The sequence below is a fragment of the Periplaneta americana genome, chromosome 15 (assembly GCF_040183065.1).
Source record: "Periplaneta americana isolate PAMFEO1 chromosome 15, P.americana_PAMFEO1_priV1, whole genome shotgun sequence".
Taxonomy (NCBI): domain Eukaryota; kingdom Metazoa; phylum Arthropoda; class Insecta; order Blattodea; family Blattidae; genus Periplaneta; species Periplaneta americana.
In genome coordinates this window covers 9,346,137-9,371,316 of record NC_091131.1, presented here as the reverse complement: position 1 = coordinate 9,371,316, position 25,180 = coordinate 9,346,137, and the positions used below count along the sequence as shown (strand labels likewise).

The following is a 25,180-nucleotide window of genomic DNA, read 5'->3' as shown; positions in this document are numbered from 1 at the left end:
CCTATAATGGTAATTAAGACGTTCGTATGAAAATTATGAAACTCGCTTGCGCTCGTTTCATAAACATACTCGCGTCTTAATTACTACCATTATAGGCTCGTTGCATAATGTACTATTACGTGTAATTTACATGTAAAAGTCCACACCTGTGGAGTAACGGTTAGCGAGTCTGGCCGAGAAACCAGGTTCGATTTCCGATTGGGGCAAGTTGTCTGGTTGAGGTTTTTTCCGGGGTTATCACTCAACCCAATGTGCACAAATGCTGGGTAACTTTCGGTGCTGGACCCCGGACTCATTTCACCGGCATTATCACCTTCATATCATTCAGCCGTGGGACTGAAGCCGGATGGTCTATGGCGAGTCCTTGGCCCCACTTCATTTCACCCCTTTGGTCTAATTACCTGGTTGGGTTTTTTTCCGAGGTTTTCCCCAACCACAAGGCAAATGCCGCGTAATCTTTTGGCGAATGCTCTAAAAATTGTAAAATATTATAAAAATAGGAAAAATTTGTAAAAATGTAATTGTAATATTGTAAAATTTTGACTTGTTTCACATCATATGGCTTCATTGCTCATTTAAGATCTATGGAATATAATAAATGAAATGAAAAAAAATGAAATAACCTAAGATGTTGATAAAGCGTCGTAAAATAATCTACTTACTTACTTACTGGCTTTTAAAGAACCCGGAGGTTCATTGCCGCCCTCCCTATCCTGAACAAGATTAATCCAGTCTCTACCATCATATCACATCTCCTTCAAATCCATTTTAATATTATCTTCCCATCTACGTCTCGGCCTCCCAACTAACACTCTATATGTATTTCTGGATTCGCCCATACGTGCTACATGCCCTGTCCATCTCAAACGTCTGGATTTAATGTTCCTAATTATGTCAGGTGAAGAATACAATGCGTGCAGCTCTGAGTTATGTAACTTTCTCCATTCTCCTGTAACTTCATCCCTCTTAGCCCCAAATATTTTCCTAAGAACCTTATTTTCAAACACACTTAATCTCTGTTCCTCTCTCAAGGTGAGAGTCCAAGTTTCACAGCCATACAGAACAACCGGTAATATAAAATAATCTACTAAAATAAAAAATACATGTAAAATACGTAATGTTGAAAACTGTTTTATACACGGAGTAATAAGCTAACATTTATTGATTTTGACAATTTAAACATCAATTACTTCATCCCTTTTAAGTCCTGATAAGAAAAATGTCCGTTGCAGCATAAATTTTTTTTTGTGATTTTATACTGTGCATTTATACACATATTATAACATTTGTTCATACATTCATTCACTCTAATACTTAGAAAAATAGCAATGTTTTGCTAACTTTCAGTTTGTTTGCAAATCTAGTCTTTCAGGTAAAGCTCCCTGTAAAGCAGATTTGAATAATTTCAAGGGAAAAATTGTTCCGGGGCTGGGTATCAGTTTGTTTGTTGGAAAAACCTCATAACATCGTAACTAATTAATTTTTGGGGGACTTTACATATATTATAAAACACAACTAATAATGAATAAATCTAACATTTAGCAACTAGTATCACTTGTTAAATACATTTTGACAATAAAAATAAAAATAATTAAACTAAATAGTTTTTATTGATTTCCAGAAAGTTTTGATTTTGTCACTTATGGGGCTTTAAAAATAAAAGATTCTAGTGGTAAAGGCCTTTTTATAGTATAAAATTTTAAGATAAATATTATGATTTGAACATAATAACTCATTAAATGTAATAATTTTCCAAATTTTATGTGCCAAATAACTAATTCTTGAAGAGTTGGGAAGCATGGCTGAATAGACTTTTTGTATTTATTTTTTTTTATTTTAGTAGGTTATTTTACGACGCTTTATCAACATCCTAGATTATATAGCGTCTGAATGAGATGAAGGTGATAACGCCGGTGAAATGAGTCCGGGGTCCAATACCGAAAGTTACCCAGCACTTGCTCATATTGGGTTGAGGGAAAATCCTGGAAAAAACCTCAACCAGGTAACTTGCCCCGACCGGGAATCGAACCCGGGCCACCTGGTTTCGCGGCTAGACGCGCTAACCGTTACTCCACAGATGTGGAGGACATTTTGTATGTCACAACATTAATAAACTTATTTTTCCAATCTTCGCTTCCACTGGCATTCCTGTCTTTGTTGGTCGCAGGCCATGTGTACAGTTCTGTGCAGAAACCTTTGACTTCATCCGGTATGAATTGCAAAATCTTCTTAAGGTCTCCATTTTTTAACATTAATTGGTAGCCTTGAGTTATGCGCTAGGTTTGTTGGCAGTTCAAACGGTAAGTTATCATCACGGACTGAACAAAGAAACACTAAAAATAAAAGTTCTTGGAGATTTTTTATATATTTTACATTTATTATGTTAATTACGCTTTATTTACACGTATTTTACTGTAATGTAAATTACCTTTTTTACGCGTGAAGTCGCAACGCTGTTGAATAGGATGACAAAATGAAGTACTTGACTGCTTTTATTATGGTTTTTAATAGCCTTTATTACACACAAATGTGTACAACTTTCACCCAATTGTTATTTATTGTGGAGACCTGGCCCGGGACAACTGACCGTTTTAAAAGTAATCTTAAAATAATACGTTTACTTAAATATTCAGTTTACTGACATAGACACAACATTCTATGGGCTAGAAGTTAATTTCTGCACTGTATTATTACTTACTTATTTACTGGCTTTTAAGGAACCCGGAGGTTCATTGCCGCCCTCACATAAGCCCGCCATTCATCCCTATCCTGAGTAAGATTAATCCAGTCTCTATCATCATATCCCACCTCCCTCAAATCCATTTTAATATTATCCTCCAATCTACGTCTCGGCCTCTCCAAAGGTCTTTTTCCCTCCGGCCTCCCAACTAACACTCTATATGTATTTGTGGATTCGCCCATACGTGCTACATGCCCTGCCCATCTCAAACGTCTGGATTTAATGTTCCTAATTATGTCAGGTGAAGAATACAATGCGTGCAGTTCTGTGTTGTGTAACTTTCTCCATTCTCCTGTAACTTCATCCCTCTTAGCCCCAAATAGTTTCCTAAGCACCTTATTCTCAAACACCCTTAACCTATGTTCCTCTCTCAAAGTGAGAGTCCAAGTTTCACAACCATAAAGAACAACCGGTAATATAACTGTTTTATAAATTCTAACTTTCAGTTTTTTTTACAACAGACTGGATGATAAAACCTTCTCAACGGAATAATAACGGGCATTTCCTATATTTATTCTGTGTTTAATTTCCTCCCGAGTATCATTTATATTTGTTACTGTTGCTCCACTTCTTCAAAGGATACATTTCCAATTTTTATATTTCCATTTCGTACAATATTCTCGTCACGAGACATAATCATATACTTTGTCTTTTCGGGATTTACTTCCAAACCTATTTCTTTACTTGTTTCAAGCAAAATTCCCGTATTTTCTCTAATCGTTTGTGGATTTTCCCCTAACATATTCACGTCATCCGCATAGACAAGGAGCTGATGTAACCCGTTCAATTCCAAACCCTCTCTGTTATCCTGAACTTTCCTAATGGCATACTCTAGAGCAGAGTTAAAAAGTAAAGGTGATAGTGCATCTCCTTGCTTTAGCCCACAGTGAATTGGAAACGCATTTGACAGAAACTGACCTATACGGACTCTGCTGTATGCACTGTATTATTACCGTTCCAATATAATGTCCATGAGATATTCATCTTTGTAAGCGTTGTTTCATTATGTAAGGATTGTGTTACTACTATGTGATATTATCTGGAGTGTATGTACCGCCATTGGAATAGAAACTCTAAATATAAAAAACAAAACTTCTTTTCAGACTTATGTTTTACCACTTTGTGACAATTTAAGCATGATTTCCAACAATTATTCTCAAACTCACCAGCATTTTAGACCTTTCCGATATTAATCCTTATTATACAGGGACATCATTTTTTTTTACTAACATTTTTAATATTAACCTGGCTATACCTTTAGAGACCCGGAAAAACCGTTCGCTACCCCCTTCCACAATTGGAGTTCGATGATACTGGCGTACACACAAACAAATCACTTTACGAAGTATAGGAGGGAAGAAAAGTAGTTCATCAATTTACGTAAACTAGGAAATATCGCGATTTTCAATTCGATAATTTTCATTATGTTTTTATTTAATCAAAATGCAGTACTGTATTAAGAATAAGTGTTTTTACTCACGAACTGAGCTATCCATTCGAACGTATTCATTATGCAGTGTATATTATACTGTCTACAGCACATTAGCGTACAATATAGAGAATGAAGTTCAATTGAAAAATAATCATAATATGGATATTTAAACACATTTTTTAAAATGATGGTCATTCATTTCGATACAGGCTTCAGTTCTTTTGTGCATATTATCGCATATAGACTATTGCATCTAATTCCAATTACCAGTTTCGCCCTTCGTACTAGTAACTCATGTTGAAATAATTCTGTACCTACTCTATAAAAGAGTACCTTACGTACTGTAAATTCAATCTTCACTTCTGCCCGACCCGCACAGATAAAATTACTCAGACATGCTATCTACTGTCCTTCCAAGTGGTTATGCCGCAGGATCGTAGAAAGGAGGGAAATCACGTGACAGTTAATTACTTAACGAGGCCCTTTTATTTAAGTTTTTTTTAAACAGTTGTATAATATTACGTAAACGTCCAATTCCTAACAGAAATTAATGTTTTCAGAAAAGAGCTAAGACAGGCCTGGTTTTACAGAGGGCCGTGCAGAAGAGCAGGTGGGGGAAATCGGGATGCGACGTAGGCAAACGGAAAGTACCTTTGCGAAAATATGATTCAATATTAAAAGTTCTTTCGTCACTGGAAAACGCGAACATATTTCTGGAACGTACTATACTCAGTAACTCAGTACTGTTTACTATAAGCGGCCTTGATTCTGTCTGGAGAACAGTTGAAACTTCATTAGTAGAAGGGGTGCGAGTGAAGTACATTCAAAACTCAGGTACAATAAAAATTGAAGTAAAAATAAAATGATGTCCCTGTATAATAATTGTATAGTCTTGATTTTATAACACGCAATAATCATACACAAAACACGGAACGTGCTTGCTTAGGCGTGTGTCAAATTCGCTTCCGATGTGACGGCCCTAATTAAGGTCCAACGTCTTAAGTTGCTCGTGCTGTAAGTGACGTCATGACTCGAACGTGGACAGTATTTTATAGTCCAAGAATCAAATAAGGTCAATATTCATTTGCTGATGTGTCCAAAGAGCAGAGAGTCCACGAACATTAACTCGCTGCATCTCTTTAGTACTGACACGTGTATATTTCGGTAATCCATTCCACAACTGCGTACATTTCAGTGTCCAAGGTCTGTCGCAAAGGATAAATTATTCAAAACAGGAATGTGAACTTCAGGAACAGAATTTTGGTTGGACCATGCAGTTCATGGTTATCGGCTTCTAGCTTACAATACCATTTCAGGTGGCATTCAGTACCTCTTCAATGCCTTGGAATGTCATTAATATTAATACACATGAACAGAAAACCAAGGAACCGTTCATAGGCGGGTTAACGTTGCGAGGGCCACCAAATACAGAGAAATGTGCCCTTCAGTTCCACTCTGTTGCTCACAGTGTTACCACGATTATGCCAACATAAGCTTAAATAATGCTAAATTCCGTGACGTGATGGTACATTTTCAATATATGCAGCTTTATTAAACACCTCAGAGTCAATTGGCTAGTCTCCTAAATTAAGGGACACTGAGACTGAATTTTGAAACTTCAAAGTTTTGATTAATTTCCTTCAAATTCGGTGGGTTTGTTGTCTCTGTACGTTTAAATACACTGACTAAACAAAATAACGACCATACGATAAATTTATAGTGACTATTACACTTTTACTACGTCACACTACTTTTGACCAATAAAACGGTAGGAAAGGACGTCTTTCAACAAATCATGTCTGCTTATCGCACAATTTTATCGCGTCCCTAGCATTTATTTAATTTTATCGCGTCCTTAGCATTTGTTTATTTTTATCACTACCCTAGCATTTGTTTCTTTGTTTGCCAACATTTCAAACTGCACTGGTCTGGACGTCAAAAAAAAAAAAAAAAAAAAGACAGGAAATTACAAACCACTTCAGTCGATGCACAGTACTTTCAAATATGACTCGCATTGGCATTCAAGAACAAGAATTAATGAAGACCACTAGTCATATATGAAGAGCACCATTCGGAAATCCTGAATGAGTTGAGGGATACACCATGTACATCAACGAGTTCACTTCTTTTACGTACACATCCAATATAACATCAACTGAACCACCAACCACTAAAACATTCAAATTTAAAAATTGTACTTTCAATAATTGTTTCTTTTCAAATTCTTCATGTTTATTTTTTATTTCATCATCGTTAAGTAAAACGTTTCTTGTTTATTTCATCGTCCCTAATTAAAACTTTTCTAACACTTGTTTATATTATTTAGGTTATGTTTGTTATAGCTTCTGTTATATGATATTATGGATAGTCACGTATCAGAGATTGTTTAATACTAAGATTTATTGAAAATCATCTGTCAAATGACGTTGATTACTGGGATCCGGATGATTGAAGTGGAATGCAAATGTTTTAACAAAAATGAAACTGAATCAACAAAGCCTTCTTGACTAGTAACCAACTAGTTAGATACTAGTATTTAACTCGTTGCTAGTAACCATCCACAGAGTTCAATGAAGATTCCATATTTGGCACAACTGATAACAAGAAAACATAATCATTAAACACTACTGCCGTCTAGCGTAATGTTGAGATGGTACAATAATACATTTGAAGACAGTTGTATTTTCGTAAGTCAATTAATATTTTATTGTACTGGAGTACTTCGTTACTTCTAATCTTTATATACTTTCTTCTAATCGTGTAATAGTCATTTAAATCCCACTCGAGTTTTGATTTTCTCTATATAAATCAAAACCTCTAGTGAGATTATTGTTGATAAATCATTGCGGTCTCCTTTGGAGAGAAACAAGAAAAATACTACTACTACTACTACTACTACTACTACTACTACTACTACTACTACTACTACTACTACTACTACTACTATTACTACTACCATTACTACCAATAATAATAATAATAATAATAATAATAATAATAATAATAATAATAATTAATAATAATAATAATAATAATAATAACAATAATAATAATAATGAATACTTGCAATTCCTATCAGACTGTATAACATGAGACGTATTTTCAATTTTTGCCACTACTTACAATAAATTTCAGCAGTCCCTTGTTCATATATATTGAATTAGGGGTCGTCTAATGTATTTTGTGCGAGATCGTGCGTATTTGCTTGTTTTCCGCACAGAACCAATACGCGGTAAGTGTGAAATACCACATTCAGTATTCCCAACGTAACACACATAACAATTTCCCTCTTCTTACCGCTTAAGCGCGACATTCATTTTACTGCTTTAGGCTTTTAACATATTATTTTTAGAGACGTTCAACATAGAAATAATTATAAATTGGAAACTTACCACTGCAATTTCACCTAAATTACAATGTTAATTATTGTTTTTAAATATTTGCAAAAATTAAGTAAAGTCTACTACTACACGAAACTTATTGCATTCCTGATACAAGTAACATTAAGGAAGCCGTGAAAAAATCAACGAGATTCCAGATGCCGATGTTATTACTGAAATATGTTATATAAATAATATTGTTAAAATATTAAAATGAAAAATAAATCATTACATAACCTTACCGTTTGTTTTAAGATCGCATTTATAGACTGGGGGAAAAAAAAAGACAGACGTATATCACGGCCTGCTGGAGTATAGTAAACACAGAAAACATTTTACAGCAACAATGTTGAAGAAAGATATGTTGGTGTTCCGAAGTTGGCGTCATTAAACAGAAACCAACATGGAGATTTCATTGCAACTAATTAGAAATTCGTCTTTCAGGTATGTAATAAACGATCTTCGCACAAAATAATGTACGATACACGAGCGGTATGTTTGTTTTCATGTTCTCGGAAATTAAAAAAGCTCAACTACGTTTCGCTTTTTCAATCTTTTCCTCGAACATGAAAACGTCAACATACCGCTCTTGTAACGCATATTACTATTGTCTGTGATCATAACTGCTTTGCGTAATTCTCTGTTCGCTCAATGTCTGGAACTTGCCACGTGCCACTTTTGGGCACGCATATCGTAGGTTGCCAACCTCTGCCCTATAAAATCCCAAGTTACGAGACTACCTTGCCATGGGGACAACAAAGAGCAAGGCCACCACAAAAGGCAGTACAGGGCACAACACGACACAAGGACGCACACACACACACACACACACACACACACACACACACACACAATGGCAGCAAGATAGATACCCCTTTGTCCTGTCCGAGAATTATTGATTACGTCCTCGTTCTCCACGGAGTTAACGGTGGGGAATGTTTGTAGACCTAGGGAGATCTTTTTGTCGAAAATTATAGTCTGGGTAATCTTACTTTTACCTCTGATTGAGGTCCTGGCTGATATGTACATCTATTATCAGGCAGTACATCTCACTTGACGATATGTGTCAGAGGAAGAACAAATGTTTGTATACATCTGAAGTCTGATTAGTGGACTAGTCAACGATGCATGCAATGGAGGGGGGAAGGAACTGGCCACCCTACTCCATTATCTCCTGGCTTAGTTTTCTCATGAGTGATGCCTTATTAGCAGGCTTAGAGACTTTAGACCCGATAGATGAAAACAGTGCGATTTCAAGTTGGAAAGCAGGACGATATTGGGTGGGGGCAGTGAGGGTAGCGACCTACCTGTCGTCCCATGTGCTTTATTTACTCTGTCATACTCATAAGGCAGGGAGAGGAGGTACTGTTCTGACAATAAAAACAGTCCCGTACACCTAGTTCACTTTATCAGAAGAGAGGACAGGAGATAGCTAGTAGTCTAGTTTTGATCTGTGCATCTATGTGATTAGTCTAAGAATATATGCGATATTCTGTGACATAAAAGACATGCTAGCAGGGAAGAAGTCTACGGACACTGCTGGGATAGCGAAAATAGATTTCAATGACTTAGTGTTTTTTCGTTTTGCATCCATTACATCATCCACACCTGTGAAATAACGGTTAGCGCGTCTGGCCGCGAAATCAGGTGGCCCGAGTTCTATTGCCGGTCGGGGCAAGTTACCTGGTTGAGGTTTTTCCTGGGTTTTCCCCTCAACCCAATGTGAACAAATGCTGGGTAACTTTCGGTGCTGGGCCGCAGACTCATTTCACTGGCATTATCATCTTCATTTCATTCAGACGCTAAATAACCTAAGATGTTGATAAAGCGTCGTAAAATAACCTACTAAAATAAAATAAATCCATTACATCATGTGATGTAGAGCGGAGCGTCTCCCAATATAAACTTTGTCTCGCCGACTACCGAAGAAAGTTTAGTTTTGAGACCTTCAGAATGTGTGTTGTAGTACGCTACATTGTAACAGTACCATGTATTGTACACCATAAGTTGTGTATATTGTGAAGGATTATTCTGTATGTTGAGTAAGTATTGCACTTGTGCTTATGACAGAAGCCGAAAGGAAATGCATATTAATTTATTTTGAAAATTTCGCATTATAGGTTTTTTTTTATTTTAATGTATGTAAACATTAATTTCTTGGTCCTATAGAATTTTTTCCTCTAATAATCGTTTTATTTTAATGTTTGATAAATTAGTTGCTTTTTTTTGGAACGTCACTGTACAGCACCAGCAGACCGGACTGGACCGGGTTTCATGTACACTTGTCTCTTCTTCTGCCGACTCCCATCCCCCTCTAACACAGTGAAAAAGCTGCCTATAGTATGCATTTAGTAAACTTATTCTATCGGGTCCAAAATCTCGATGTCTACTTATTAGTCACTTGTGAGGTTCCAACCAGTCTTGGACGTTGATTAAGCATATCCTGACTGTGAAAACTAACCATTTTCCCTATATTACTACATAGATGAATGCCTCGTTCTAGAATTCTACGCTAAATCTTAAATTACCATCCTGTGGGCAAGAGATCCTTGGGCAGACCGTTCAAGCGTTGACAAGAGACCGTAGAGGACCACTAGGCCCAATACATGCAAGGATGATGATGATGATGATTATTATTATTGTTATTATTATTATTATTATTATTATTATTATTATTATTATTATTATTATTATTATTTCCGTACATGGCATTGTGGTTTGCCTACTTTATTGATATCTGTTAACAGTTAACAATGGAAAGACAGCCATGTTAGCATTTTACGAACTATTCTTACTCCGCTATAATTTCTATCTAAACGACATTTCATACAAGTTGAGAGGATGCGATGGCATTTCTTCCCCTTTCTACAGGGACATCATTTTATTTTTACTAACATTTCTGATATTAACCTGGCTATACCTTTGAATCATCGGTTGCTAACCCCTTCCATGACTGGAGTCCGATGGCGTAATATACAAACAAATCACTTTACTAGGTATAGGAGGGAAGAAAAGTAATTCATCCATTTACGTAAACTATGAAATATCACGCTTTTGAGTTTGATAATTTTCATTAGGCATTTGTTTAATCAAAATACAGTACAGTATTAACGATAAGTGTTCTTACTCACGAACTGAGCTGTCCATGTGGACGTATTCATTATGCAGTGTATATTATACTGTCTACAGCACATTAGCGTACAATATAGAGAAAGAAGTTAAATTGAAAAATAATCATAATATGGATATTTAAACACATTTTTGAAAATGGTGGCGGTTCATTTCGATACAGGCTTCAGTTCTAATGTATGAAATTCCAATTACCAGTTTCGTCCTTCGTACTAGTAACTCATGTTGAAATAATTCTGTACCTACTCTGTAAAAGAGTACCTTACGTACTGTAAATTCAATCTTCACTTCTGCTCGATCCGAAAAGATAAAATTACTCAGACATGCTATCTACTGTCCGTCCAAGTGGTTATGTCGCAGGATCGTAGAAAGGAGGGAAATCACGTGACAGTTAATTACTTAACGAGGCCCTTTTATTTAAGTTATTTTAAACAGTTGTATGGGTATAATATTACGTAGATGTCCAATTCCTAACAGAAATTAATGTTCTCAGAAAAGAGCTAAGACAGCCCAGCCACTAGCCTTTACAGAGAGGCAAGTAGAAGCTGGTGGGGAAAACCGGAATGCGACGTAGGTAAATGGACGACAGTACCTGTGCGAAAATGATGCAATATTGAAAGCTCTTTCGTCATTGGAAAATGCGAACATATATTTTGGAACGTACTGTGACGGTAAAGCTACTATGACTGTATATGCGGTCTTGGATCTGTGTGGAGGACGGTTGAACTTCATTAGTAGAAGGGGTGGGAGTGAAGTACATTCAAAAACTCAGGTACAATAAAAATTGAAGTAAAAATAAAATGATGTTCCTGTACTTGTCCTGAGTCCGTCAGTGGCAGACTGGTAGCTGTTACCTCTTATACCTGCACCCCCAAGCTGTACACACTGGAAAATAAAATATTAAATAAAGAACATACTGTAAGTGAATATAAAATACAGAGTCACAGATGTTTGACAATTGCATGTTAGAGTTTATTTTTGTGTAGTTCTTACGATATTTTCAACTAATATAATTATTTACATTTAGGAATGTCAGTTTGTATTATGAAGTCAGGGGGAGCGACACAGTGCAGATTGTCCCGTTGTATATGCTGTGGAGTAGCAACTAGCGGTGGAGAAAACATTTATCTTCTGCTCTCAGCAGCTTTTTAATGTGTCGGTTAATATAAACAAAAATAAAATGAAATATAAGCGCTTAATATGGACTTTCGAAATATAGAGTATCGGTAAACCCTTTCAGAAATAAAATTTGTCACTATGTAGGAAGTCAATTAGCCGAAAGTTTGTGAGATGGACAGTAGCATCTTCCCCTTCACTGAGAGTAGGGAGTGTGAGTAGAGGGGAAAGCCTATCAACCAAACTGAAATGGGGTTTAGGCTGGTATCCATAGTCGACACTTTATATCACCACTTTGCAAAGTGACACTTTTGACGAAAGTGGCTCTTTCACATTAGTGGTATTCATAGACGATTGAAAAAGTGCACTTCACAAAGTGTCACTTCACGCCAGTAAAGTTTTGAGTTACAATTTGGTTGGTAACAGAAGTCCCACAATGCCTTTCAAAACAAGTGAACAAACAATAACAAATTAATGACGTATAACCTACAAATTACAATGCTTGTGATTTGAATTGGGAGCCTAATTGATCGCGTGAGAAAGAAAATATATATTTAAAGTTGTTTTATTTCAGTTTCTAGTTTTTGTTGCCGATAGTTTAGATTATTTCAGTCAGTTCAGATATATAACATTTTATTAAATAGTTAGTGATACTGCTGGTGAAATTAGGTTAGGTTTTGTACAGTACATAACTGATCCATTAATTTATATAGTTAGATTAGGTTCTGTACATATCTTTTTCATTGATTTATGTCGCTAAGTTTAATTTTGTATGTATCCGTTCCACTGATTTATATAGTTCGGTTAGATTTTGTACATATCTTCTATTAATTTATATAGTTAGGTTAAGTTGGCTTGAGTATATATATATATATATATATATATATATATATATATATATATATATATAATTAAATTTATATCGTTAAGTTAGGTTTTATACGCATCTCCTTCATTGATATATCGTGTTATTTCCTTCATTTTCATTTTTGTCTTTTTCGTGAATAGTGAATAGAAGAAAAAAAGATTGAGATAAATACATTACTACTGATATTATTATCATTATTATTATTATTATTATTATTATTATTATTATTATTATTATTATTATTATTATTACTACTACTACTACTACTACTATTTTCTCTCTCTCGTTTCCATTATTGCCTGCTCTTCAGGAATATTTTGAATGCCAAATGTTTCTACAATGCATAACAAAATAGGCCTAATAGTATGAGATCTCTTTTCATGGTGAGGTTATGACTGCACATGAACTAGAGACAGTAGATGTATTGCTTACCGGCGTGAAAATATATATTACTGATATCAAAACAGTAATGATTATATCAACATCAAGATAAATCTTATCTCAAAATACAGGTAGTCAACAAAAATCAAAATCATTTTAAACCCAATATAATTATGGAATCTGCTTAGAAGGCAGGCACGTGAGGTCTCTCAATGCTAATTTAAGATAGTTTCGCCTACATTAGATTGAAGTTAGTTCAATATTATTTAAGTTAAAAAATTCGTTTCAGTAATAAAAAATAGGTTACATAGGCATATCTACCTACATATCACTTCATCGAATTGAGGTTATAAATATACGAATGTTACTACAGAAATATCTGAACTATAATATTATATATATTAAGGTATGGTACATATCTGTAGCATAGAATTTTAATGCAGTCAATAACTGTATTATTGGAGGCACTGGCAAACATCTATTATTCGTTTTTATCAACCAGTCATCGAAAATATAAGCAATCTCAATAAGTTTCTTTATCAGCTTGGAACCGTTTTTTTTAAATTCTATATCATTATAAAATTCCACGGGATTGTCTTTAGGCCTATCTCTAATGTAGCGCGTTTGTACATTGTCCACCTTGTGCCATCTCTTCCGCACGTTCTAATAATCGACAACTTCCAAGACGTCCGCCATTTTTCTACAAAGTGTCACTTTCGGCTCAAAGTGTGGTCGGAAGTACACTTTCATCCAAAGTGTTCCTTTGCACCAAAGTGTCGACTGTGCAACGGAAAAGTGATACTTTGCGTCTTCCAAAGGACACTTTAATCGAAAGTGTCGACTATGAATACCAGCCTTAGAGTCACTTTGAGGTGTCGCCGCCCTTCGCCGTAGGATCAGTACGCTTCAGAAACCTCTACACTTTCTATTGCTCCTGCTATCACCAAGATATAGGGCACTTTCGTAGGAGTGCATTAGACAGATTTCTGTTGAGAAATAACTATCACATTTTGAGATCTGCGTTTAGTTTTGTGAAGCTTAAACGATGCAAAGTATGCGTCTATCTTAAGGCCCAGTATACTTATTTTGTGCGGTGATGTGTCTGGTAGTCTGATGCTGCCCGAGGCACTTTCCTAACCGTACGTTTAGCCTATTAATCCAGAACGATCCCAGTCGTCATAGAGCGGATAGATAAGCGAGGCTTACAACACGCACGGCATTAAGTAATTAGGTTCGAGAATGCGTTACTTTCATATTTACATTGGCAGTACGTAACATCGTGTGAAGAGCCTCTGGTGATAAGCGGGACTGTGTAATTGAAGTTCCCTGTTCAGTCCGCCGATATCGTACGACTCAGATAACGCCACTTTCACTCTTGGACCACGGTTCACGTCTCGTGTCGTGCAATATGCAAATCCCCTTTCTTTGTTATTTATTGGACACGAGAAAGCTACGCGTTAAAATTGCCTCGGCTATTTTAAAATTCAGTTTCTCAACAGTATCTCACTAGAGGTTTTGATTTATCTAGAAAAAATCAAAACTCGAGTAGGATTTAATTGACTATTACACGATTAGAAGAAAGTATATAAAGATTAGAAGAAATAAAGTACTCTAATACAATATAATATTAATTGACTTACTGAAATTCTATTTCACTAATATTAGCTTCACCAAAACGCTTGAACGGAGTAGCCATTTTCAGTTGACTGTCTATGCTGTAAAAACAAATGACGATGGCAAAGCATGTTTTATAGTACTGTAAAGAATTTTCAGTTTGAAATGTTGGCAAACAAAGAAACAGAGTAGTGATAAAAACAAACAAATGCTGGGAAAGTGATAAAATTAAACAAATGCCAGGGAATTGATGAAATTGTGCGATAAGGAGCCATAATTTGTTGAAAGACGTCCTTTCGTACCGTTTTATTTGTCAAGAGTACTATGACGTAGTAAATTGTAATAGTCAGTATAAAATTATACCGAGAGTTCAGTTTTGAAAAGGCGCTTCCGATATTTGTTTTATATATATATATATATATATATATATATATATATATATATATATATATATATATATATCCTACATATAAGGTCATAATCACAGAAAGAGTATAATCGTGAAGGTATAGAAAAACGATGTAGGCTATGTCTGTTGTTGGCATTGGGTACTGTTCTTTTGTTTTGTCAACAAATGAATGCAATCGTATATTAAAAATAAAAAATAAACGTCATCCGTGCTATTATAACAAAACTCATTTAATTTATAAAAATATTTCTTAATGGCGAAACGAATATTGCAACAGAGCATTACAGACTTATTCTTGAAACTTACTTCCGCACAGGAGTTTTAATTGGAGAGCAGTATTATTATGTTGTTTATCATTGCGTGAATGAATTTCTGGACAATTAACCACAAATCCAGCAACTTCCTCGACAAAACTACCCCAGAATTGTTAATATTTTCTTGTTTACGTAACAAAATAGTGCATGTTTTCTTAAAGAGACATAATAAAAATGCTATGTGTGAAAATCAGACATTCGAAAATACCAGAAGGTATTAAATCAGTAAAATCGTCTATCTTTGGTTAGGCTTGGCAAAAAAAAAAAAACCTAGGACGTCATTAACATAAAAATAATTGCCGGAAAACCTCATTCAAAATTGAACACGGGGTTTTTTTATTCTTAAAGCAGTGGAATCTGTTCGCCATTAGAAAGAGGCCGGATTAGAGAGACCGGTTAGCGAGAATCTAGTGAATTTTAATAATTTAACATGTTTTTTTTTTTTTTTTTTTTTTTTTTTCCGAAAATCAACATTCGAAATTGGTATGAATGTTGAAATATGTTAGACTTAGCTTTGGTTTTGTCACGTGTAACAGATGTGTTTATGACAATTCAATACTAGGAATGAGACGCTCTTCACCAAGGATACCTCACTGTGCCTGGAAGCTATTTGTAGTAAGATTGATTGATTGATTATTCTATACATGGATGTACACGTCAGTTACATAATAAATAAAAAACACAATCAAATTAAAAACACTACAAGATAGAATACATTTAAAAGAAATAATATAATCAAGTAGTATTGCATATATCATAACTTGTGATTTAAGAATTCTTTTACTGAATAAAAAGTTCGATCAGTTAAAATCTGTTTAACTTTCACTTTAAATTTTGCATAAGGTAAAGATTGTATCTGCAATGGTAATTTATTAAAAAAACATTTCATTTTTATTTTTTGTCTGTATTTTACTTGTATTTGTATTTCTGGTGGTGTGGAAAAGAAAGCGTATTGACCTTAACTTCAGCAGAATAAATAAATAAATAAATAAATAAATAAATAAATAAATAAATAAATAAGTAAATGAATAAGTTATAAATAAATAAATAAGTAAATAAATAATTAAATAAGTAAATAAGTAAGCAACTAAATAAGTAAGCAACTAAATAAGTAAGAAACTAAATAAGTAAATAAGTAAGCAACTAAATAAGTAAATAAGTAAGCAAATAAATAAGTAAGCAACTAAATAAGTAAGTAAATAAGTAAACAACTAAACAAGTAAATAAGAAAGCAACTAAACAAGTAAGAAGCTAAAAAAGTAAGCAACTAAATAAGTAAGTAAATAAGAAAGAAACTAAATAAGTAAGTAAATAAATAAGAAATTAATTAAGCGATTAAATAAGTAAGCAACTAAATAAGTAATAAATAAGTAAGCAACTAAATGAGTCAATAAGAAAGCAATTAAATAAGTAAGAAACTAAATAAGTAAGCAACTAAATAAGTAAGTAAATGAGTAAGCAACTAAATAAGTAAGAAACTAAATAAGTAAGCAACTAAATAAGTAAGAAACTAAATAAGTAAATAAGTAAGCAACTAAATAAGTAAGACACTAAATAAGTAAGCAACTAAATAAGTAAATAAATGAGTAAGCAACTAAATAAGTAAGAAACTAAATAAGTAAGTAAATAAGTAAGCAACTAAATAAGTAAGAAACTAAATAAGTAAATAAGTAAGCAACTAAATAAGTAAGAAACTAAATAAGTAAGCAACTAAATAAGTAAGAAACTAAATAAGTAAATAAGAAAGCAATTAAATAAGTAAGAAACTAAATAAGTAAGCAACTAAATAAGTAAGTAAATGAGTAAGCAACTAAATAAATAAGAAACTAAATAAGTAAGTAAATAAGTAAGCAACTAAATAAGTAAGAAACTAAATAAGTAAGCAACTAAATAAGTAAGTAAATGAGTAAGCAACTAAATAAGTAAGAAACTAAATAAGTAAGTAAATAAGTAAGCAACTAAATAAGTAAGAAACTAAATAAGTAAATAAGTAAGCAACTAAATAAGTAAGAAAGTAAATAAGTAAGCAACTAAATAAGTAAGTAAATAAGTAAGCAATTAAATAAGTAAATAAATAAATATGATTTACATTAGGTTATCTGTAGAGGACAGAACAGGCGATATAGTGTTGTAGATAATTGTAAATATATATTTAATCTTTTTTATCTATATTTTACTTGTACTTGTATTTTTGGTGATGTGCAACAGAATGCTTATTGGCCTTAACTCGAACAGAATAAATAAATAAATAAATAAAAATAAATATGTTTTAGTTAGGTTATCTGTAGACGACCGATCAGGCGGAAAATTAAAAAAAGAAGAAAAAATTACAAATAATTATCATGACCCCTAATGGAAGCAATATAATCTTCAAAATGCATTCCAGTTATAATTATTACTAAGTTTCTCATTGCTCCTATGTGGACACCTGATTCATTGATGACATCAAAGCCTGTCTAGTGTCCCTACTATTATCGTCGTACCCTAAGAGTAACACAGTCGATCCCGGATACAGGTGATGGTGAACTCGTACCACACGCATTGTGATGCATCACTGTAATAAGCGGTCAAAAACGAACTGCGACCCACGGTTTGAACACGCTGCCTACCTGGTCCAACTGATGGCTCCGCACCACTGCTGTCCACAGACCCCGACGAACAACTGGCAACTTTCTACCGGCTCCTCCACTATATATCCCTCACCACGATTCCAACATATTTATTCTCACGTGCCGGCTACACTCAAATAAGATAAACATTTCACACATTACAAGTTTGTTTTAAGTTATTATCTGTTGATCACAGAAGTTGAGCTGATTCTCACGCCCTCGCTGTGTAAGTGACGCAACCCAACTCGAGATAGCCTCCTCCCAAAAAGCTCGACATTATATGATTCTTTCAGGAACGATTTTTTTAAATTCAATGACGGGTGCTTAACTTTGTGTTATTTACACAAACGTCCCCTTCTAAAGAGTCAGGCGCCGAAGACGTACAGCTTCTACCAAAAGTTTAAGGACACCCCTTCAAAAGAGATATTTCACTCCTGCTCTTATACTTATGTGAAACCCCTGATTTTTATAAACCGATGAAATGCCTGTGAAAAATGATTTTTTTACTGCAAACCCAATCTCTCTATCTCCCAAACTGTGGATTATGTAACAATTTTTCTATGATGAAAACTATTGAGAAAATACATTTTTATAGCAAAAAAAAAATTAATTACTCAAGAATGGATGATACTTACTTACTTACTGGCTTTTAAAGAACACGGAGGTTCATTGCCGCCCTAACATAAGCCCGCCATTGGTCCCTATCCTGAGCAAGGTTAATCCATTCTCTATCATCATATCCCACCTCCCTCAAATCCATTTTAATATTATCCTTCCATCTACGTCTCGGCCTCCCTAAAGGTCTTTTTCCCTCCGGCCTCCCAACTAACACTCTATATGCATTTCTAGATTCGCCCATACCTGCTACATGCCTTGCCCATCTCAAACGTCTGGATTTAATGTTCCTAATTATGTCAGGTGAAGAATACAATGCGTGCAGTTCTGTGTTGTGTAACTTTCTCCATTCTCCTGTAACTTCATCCCTTTTAGCCACAAATATTTTCCTAAGCACCTTATTCTCAGACACCCTTAACCTATGTTCCTCTCTCAAAGTGAGAGTCTAAGTTTCACAACCATAAAGAGAATGGATGATACTTAGATCAATAAATTATGGGATAGAGTTAGATATTATTTCAAGTCATTCTTCCACATTCCAATAATCTGCCACTTCACGTCCATGCTACTGTACCATTTTCACTTTCTTTTTCAAGAATGAAATCCAACTTTTTCACACTTGTACCGAACTCCACAATTGTTCACTAAAAATGGAGGGAATATGCTGATTGGTCAGTGATATCAACTCTCGGTGTTATTATGTAAGTGACAGTGGCGATTTGGGTCAATTTGTAGTGAATTATAAACTCAACAGAATTTTGAAAATGGAAATTTTTTCCATGATAAAAGAAAGAAAAGATCTGGATTACAATGCGTGAACAAGCTGTCACAATTTTTTTAAACAAAAAGTAATAATTGCACAAGAAAACTTTCAGTTTGTCTAACTCTGCCTCAAAATTCATTGATCAAAGTACTGTACCTCCATTCTGGAGTAATTAATTTTCTCCTACAAAAATAAAAATGTTCAGTAAGTTCACTCTTCACAGGCATTTTGTGCCTGTATAAAGATCAAGGATTTTCACATAAGGACAGGAGTGAAACATCACTTTTGAAGGAGTGTCCTTAAACTTTTGGAAGGAATTGTAGACCTTTATGCCCACGCCACATCAGCGGAGGAGAACTGCATAGGATGGCATGTTAATTAATGGACCAATGGTAGAATGCCGGAAGGGGAAACGGGATTACCCAACGAAACCTATCAGCAAGCACCTTTTTGATCAATACAAATTCCACTTGGACTCTTCGGACTTAGAACTGGAGTTACCAACGTAGAAAACAGACTCACAAACAATTGGGCTAACGGTGAACGTAAGGAACGATATTATATTGTATTCGTATCGTTACAGTAAGTTAGTTAGATCTGTGGACTTTATTTCTCTCGTCATGTGCAATTTATTATTATTATTATTATTATTATTATTATTATTATTATTATTATTATTTTCTTCTTTTGTAAGGTTGTTTTCCGAGGTTTTCCCACCGTAAGGCAAATGTCAGGTAATCTATGGCGAATCCTCGGCCTCATCTCGCCAAATGCTATCTCGTTATCACCAATCCCATCGACGCTAAATAACCTAGTAGTTGATAACCAAGTAAAAATATATGTTATTTATTTATTTACTTACTTATTTATTTATTTATTTACGTATTTATTTATTTAATTATTTACTTATTTATTTACTTACTTATTTATTTATTTATTTACTTCTTTACTTATTTTTTTACCTATTTATATATATATACTTATTTTTTATTTGTTTATTTTTTATTTATTTATTTACTTATTTATTTATTATTTACTTATTTATTTATTAATTTACATATTTATTTATTTACTTATTTATTTATTGATATACTTATTTATTTACTTACTCATTTATTTATTTATTTACTTATTTACTTATGTATTTATTTACTTATTTATTTATTTACTCATTTATTTATATATTTTCTTATTTATTTACTTGTTTATTTATTTATTTTCTTATTTATTTACTTGTTTATTTATTTCTTTATTTATTTACTTATTTGCTTATTTATTTAATTACTTATTTATTTACATATTTATTTATTTATTTACTTATTTATTTATATATTTACTTATTTATTTATTTATTTACTTATTTATTTATTTATTTACTTACTTATTTACTTATTTATTTATTTACTTATTTATTTATATATTTACTTATTTATTTACTTACTTACTTATTTACTTACTTATTTATTTACTTATTTATTTATATATTTACTTATTTATTTATTTATTTATTTATTTATTTATTTATTTATTTATTTATTTATTTATTTATTTACTTACTTACTTATTTACTTACTTATTTATTTATTTATTTACTTATTTATTTATTTGTGTATTATATATTTATTTATTTACTTATTTATTTACTTATTTACTTACTTATTTATTTACTCACTTATTTATTTACTTATTTATTTATTCATTTATTTATTCGTTCGTTAGTTTATTCATTTATTTATTTATTTATTTATTTATTTTCAACTAGAACTTATTTTGCGTTCATGATGATTTTATTGTATCTGCTACTCTTAGTACTTTGTCCCGCACCGCGTCGTGATCTAAAACATTATGCCTGGACTCGCGTCACGTAATGCGCGCTGGTTCGAGTTCTCATCGCTATGAGACACATATTGGGCGATGGCAGTATGGACTGTTCTGAGTAATAACGTTCATATTATAAATACGAGAAAAATCGAAGTTTATATTTTTCTAATATTACATATAATACCATTGTGTTAACGCTTCACAATTTCGTGATTTTATTGACAAGAATAATATGCAATGACTTTAAAGATGAGACTGCACATCGAACCGTGACCTTTGGAGAATATGAAGGCTATTCATGGACTTGACTTGTATTTCCTGTAGCTCAGTAACGTACCTTTGGTCTCATAACAAATCCGTTGAACCGAAATGACCATCACTCATGCTTGTAAACTCAGATTTCAAACCAAACTTTCTTCACAAAATTAGACGATTGCGCCATGTCAATTCAAGCAATATTCGTCGCAGTGTTATCTGATAAACGTAAGGGGCGTTATTTGACTTATTGCCATTTCGATCTGCCCAGAATGTTGTTTGTTGCATTACATTTTCGCACAGATGTATGTCTCCTATGTTTTGCAACAAAACCGATTTAGTATTGCGTCATTCTCTAACCTACGAGAATATTTTTGGATCCGAGGAAGGACTACTTACTTACTTACTGGCTTCTAAGGAACCCGGAGGTTCATTGCCGCCCTCACATAAGCCCGCCATTGGTCCCTATCGTGAGCAAAATTAATCCAGTCTCTACCATCATATCCCACCTCCCTCAAATCCATTTTAATATTATCTTCCCATCTACGTCTCGGCCTCGCGAGGAAGAATTCCTCATATTAAATTTATTTCTATAAAATCTGTGCCATAGTGATTGGTACTGTTCTTACAAAATACTGCAGATACTTACTGTATCGATAATTTAGACTCAGTTCCTTCCGTTCTTCTCCGAAAGCAACTTCCAGTTCCTCTTCTAAAAATTTAATATCACAGTTTGCTTTTATTGCTTTTATGGACTAAGTAAAACGAATTGTGGTGTTCTTTGTATAATAACAGAATGTTGTGAATATTTCAGCTCCAGCACGTATTTCTTTATGTATATTTTTAGTTCTAGAAAACAATTTACAAATAGTTGTTTCTTTGTCACAGCTCAACCGGACACAATTTTTGCCAACTCATGCAACCCTGAAAGAAAGGAGGATCGGCCATCTAAAATCCAGTCAAGGTAAATAATGCACTTAGATCTGCATGCAGGTGAAATTTCAAGGTTTTCACGAGTATGATGAGCATGGAATACTTCTTATCATCCTGAAATTTTAATCACATATATGGGCTATCCCATCTCAAATCGAACGAAATATAGAGAAAATTGACCTTGCAATTTTTAAATATAATGAAACTTTTTCTGTCCGTTGACAACTGTGATACAATGCTTTGTGCAAAGTTTGAGACATCAGAACTTCATAGTGTTTAAATTTAAAATATTTAAATTTATCGTTTTTTCATAAAATTAGCAAATTTAAACTGTTGCAGCTCCGAAACCCTTTCACCCAATGATCAAAATCATGGTTTATTTTGATGCTGAGAAATTAAAGTTTATATTGACATGTAAACAGTTTTTCTTACTTTTTATGGAAATGGAGAAATTTAGATTTTTCTTCATTAAGACGCCTTTGCCCACGAAAAAATATTTTTAAAATATATGGTTAGATTTCGCATTGAAAGTACAAATAAACACATAATTTTTACTGGTGCACCGTTGGTAAGAAAGTATTGAAAATATCAAATAAAGAAAATAAATAGTACGCGCGTCAACTAACCAGCTGACTGTGAGGCGGGAGTTAGCCGAGGCAAGCAAGGCCAGGAGACATAAATACGTGATGTTTCGTCTAGTAGCGCATAGCTGGGCTAGCTTTATCACAGGTTTTCATAAACACAGGAGTAAAATGATGCCCAACGCTCGCTTATCTTCAGCTCTCGGCCAGTGCGTGAGGTACTGCGCCGTTCAAGTCTAGACGTGTGAAAATAATTTATTTAATACCCTCGAAACTTATTGCCGTACCACTAAGCAAACAATGCCGAATTCCTCTTAATAATGCAAGGGTTTTTCTCAATATTTTTTTTTACATTTTTACAAATTGGCAGAAAGCCTAAAAGTAAGTAAAATCAGATTATTTGTCTCTCTGTATACAATAAAAACAAGGATTACCTCTTAACATAACCTACCAAATGTCAGCTTCAGAATGAGCTCCCGTTCAATGTTCTGCAGTAAATGGTTCCAGAGTTCTGAGCGCTGAAAGAGGCTTGTTTTTATAAAATACGCTAAATTTGTCGCTCAGTAGCACGAAAACCGTTTGACTTTAGATAGTATATTTTTGAAAATGCATTCTTCTCCTCACCTTGTATAAATAGGGAAAAAAATTAGAGTATTAAAAATACGAGGTTTTTTACTGATCGATTTCATATGCAATATCCCATACGCTTATAACGTCGAAATATCTTGCTTGGCAGACACTTCAAATTCTTGGTTAGAAAATCATCTTAACATAATAACGAAAAAAATTGTAATTTGAGTTAATTTCTATTTAAATTTAAATCCTTTATTTGAATATTTCTAGTCGGTGGTTTATTTCCTTAGCTCTTAGTGCAGAATGTTAATATTATGCACTCTATAGGCATTCAAATGTGCTACATCTACAGCATCGAGCAGAGAGAGATCGACGCCGGTATAGAACAGTATCATTTAGATTGGGATTACGATCAACGTGTCTTTGCGTTACGTTATGTTACGTTACGTTACATTACGTTGCTTTCGTCCTTACGTTGAATTTCTACCGAAAGTTCAGAGGCTGTGTATTATGATCGACGTTCGTGACATCTATAAACGCTGGTTGACAATAAACCGGGAACTGAAATATTGTTAAAATAAATGTATTTAAATGTTAGCATTCACAATTAACTATTGTGAATGCTCACATTTAAATGCATTTATTTTAACAATTAACTATTGTGAATTCTCACATTTAAATAAATTTATTTCAACAATTAACTATTGTGAATACTCACATTTAAATACATTTATTTTAACAATTAACTATTGTGAATGCTCACATTTAAATACATTTATTTTAACAATTAACTATTGTGAATGCTCACATTTAAATACATTTATTTTAACAATTAACTATTGTGAATGCTCACATTTAAATACATTTATTTTAACAATTAACTACTGTGAATGCTCACATTTAAATACATTTATTTTAACAATTAACTATTGTGAATACTCACATTTAAATACATTTATTTTAACAATTAACTATTGTGAATGCTCACATTTAAATACATTTATTTTAACAATTAACTATTGTGAATGCTCACATTTAAATACATTTGTTTTAACAATTAACTATTGTGAATGCTCACATTTAAATACATTTATTTTAACAATTAGCTATTGTGAATGCTCACATTTAAATACATTTATTTTAACAATTAACTACTGTGAATGCTCACATTTAAATACATTTATTTTAACAATTAACTATTGTGAATTCTCACATTTAAATACATTTATTTTAACAATTAACTATTGTGAATACTCACATTTAAATACATTTATTTTAACAATTAACTATTGTGAATGCTCACATTTAAATACATTTATTTTAACATTATTTCCGTTCTCGTTCTCGTTTCCTTTCCCGGTTTATTGTGAACCAGCCTTAAAATACTGTCGGCCTTAATGTGTATTGAAATGCACACGCTGGACAGGCATTTTTTTATTAAAAAGAGAATATCTAAAAAAAACTATTTTCGTTAAGACTATGAAACGTTAGGGACTGTATTTAGATACTAAGAGAACTGCATGTACCAAAATTCAAGACTCTAGCCCCAAAAAATATGGAAAATTTATATTTCACTATAGTCCCACTTAAGTATAAACGTTACCAAAGCAACCGAAACGAAGCATTTGGAAATAAGTATAAATCGAT

At 33.3% G+C, this 25,180-nt stretch overlaps 1 protein-coding gene across 2 annotated transcripts in view; it reads right to left on the bottom strand.

Moving 5' to 3' along the window:
* LOC138714617 (putative fatty acyl-CoA reductase CG5065) overlaps positions 1 to 25,180 on the bottom strand; it is a 163,695-nt gene that overhangs the window by 85,956 nt on the left and 52,559 nt on the right. Inside the window, exon 1 of one of the 2 annotated variants that reach the window (XM_069846646.1) lies at positions 17,993 to 18,063. The exons of the other annotated variant lie outside the window; for it this stretch is intronic. The gene's annotated coding sequence lies outside the window, so the exon portion shown is untranslated. Of the gene's footprint in view, positions 1 to 17,992; positions 18,064 to 25,180 lie in introns of those variants that run through there. 2 annotated transcript variants of the gene reach the window in all.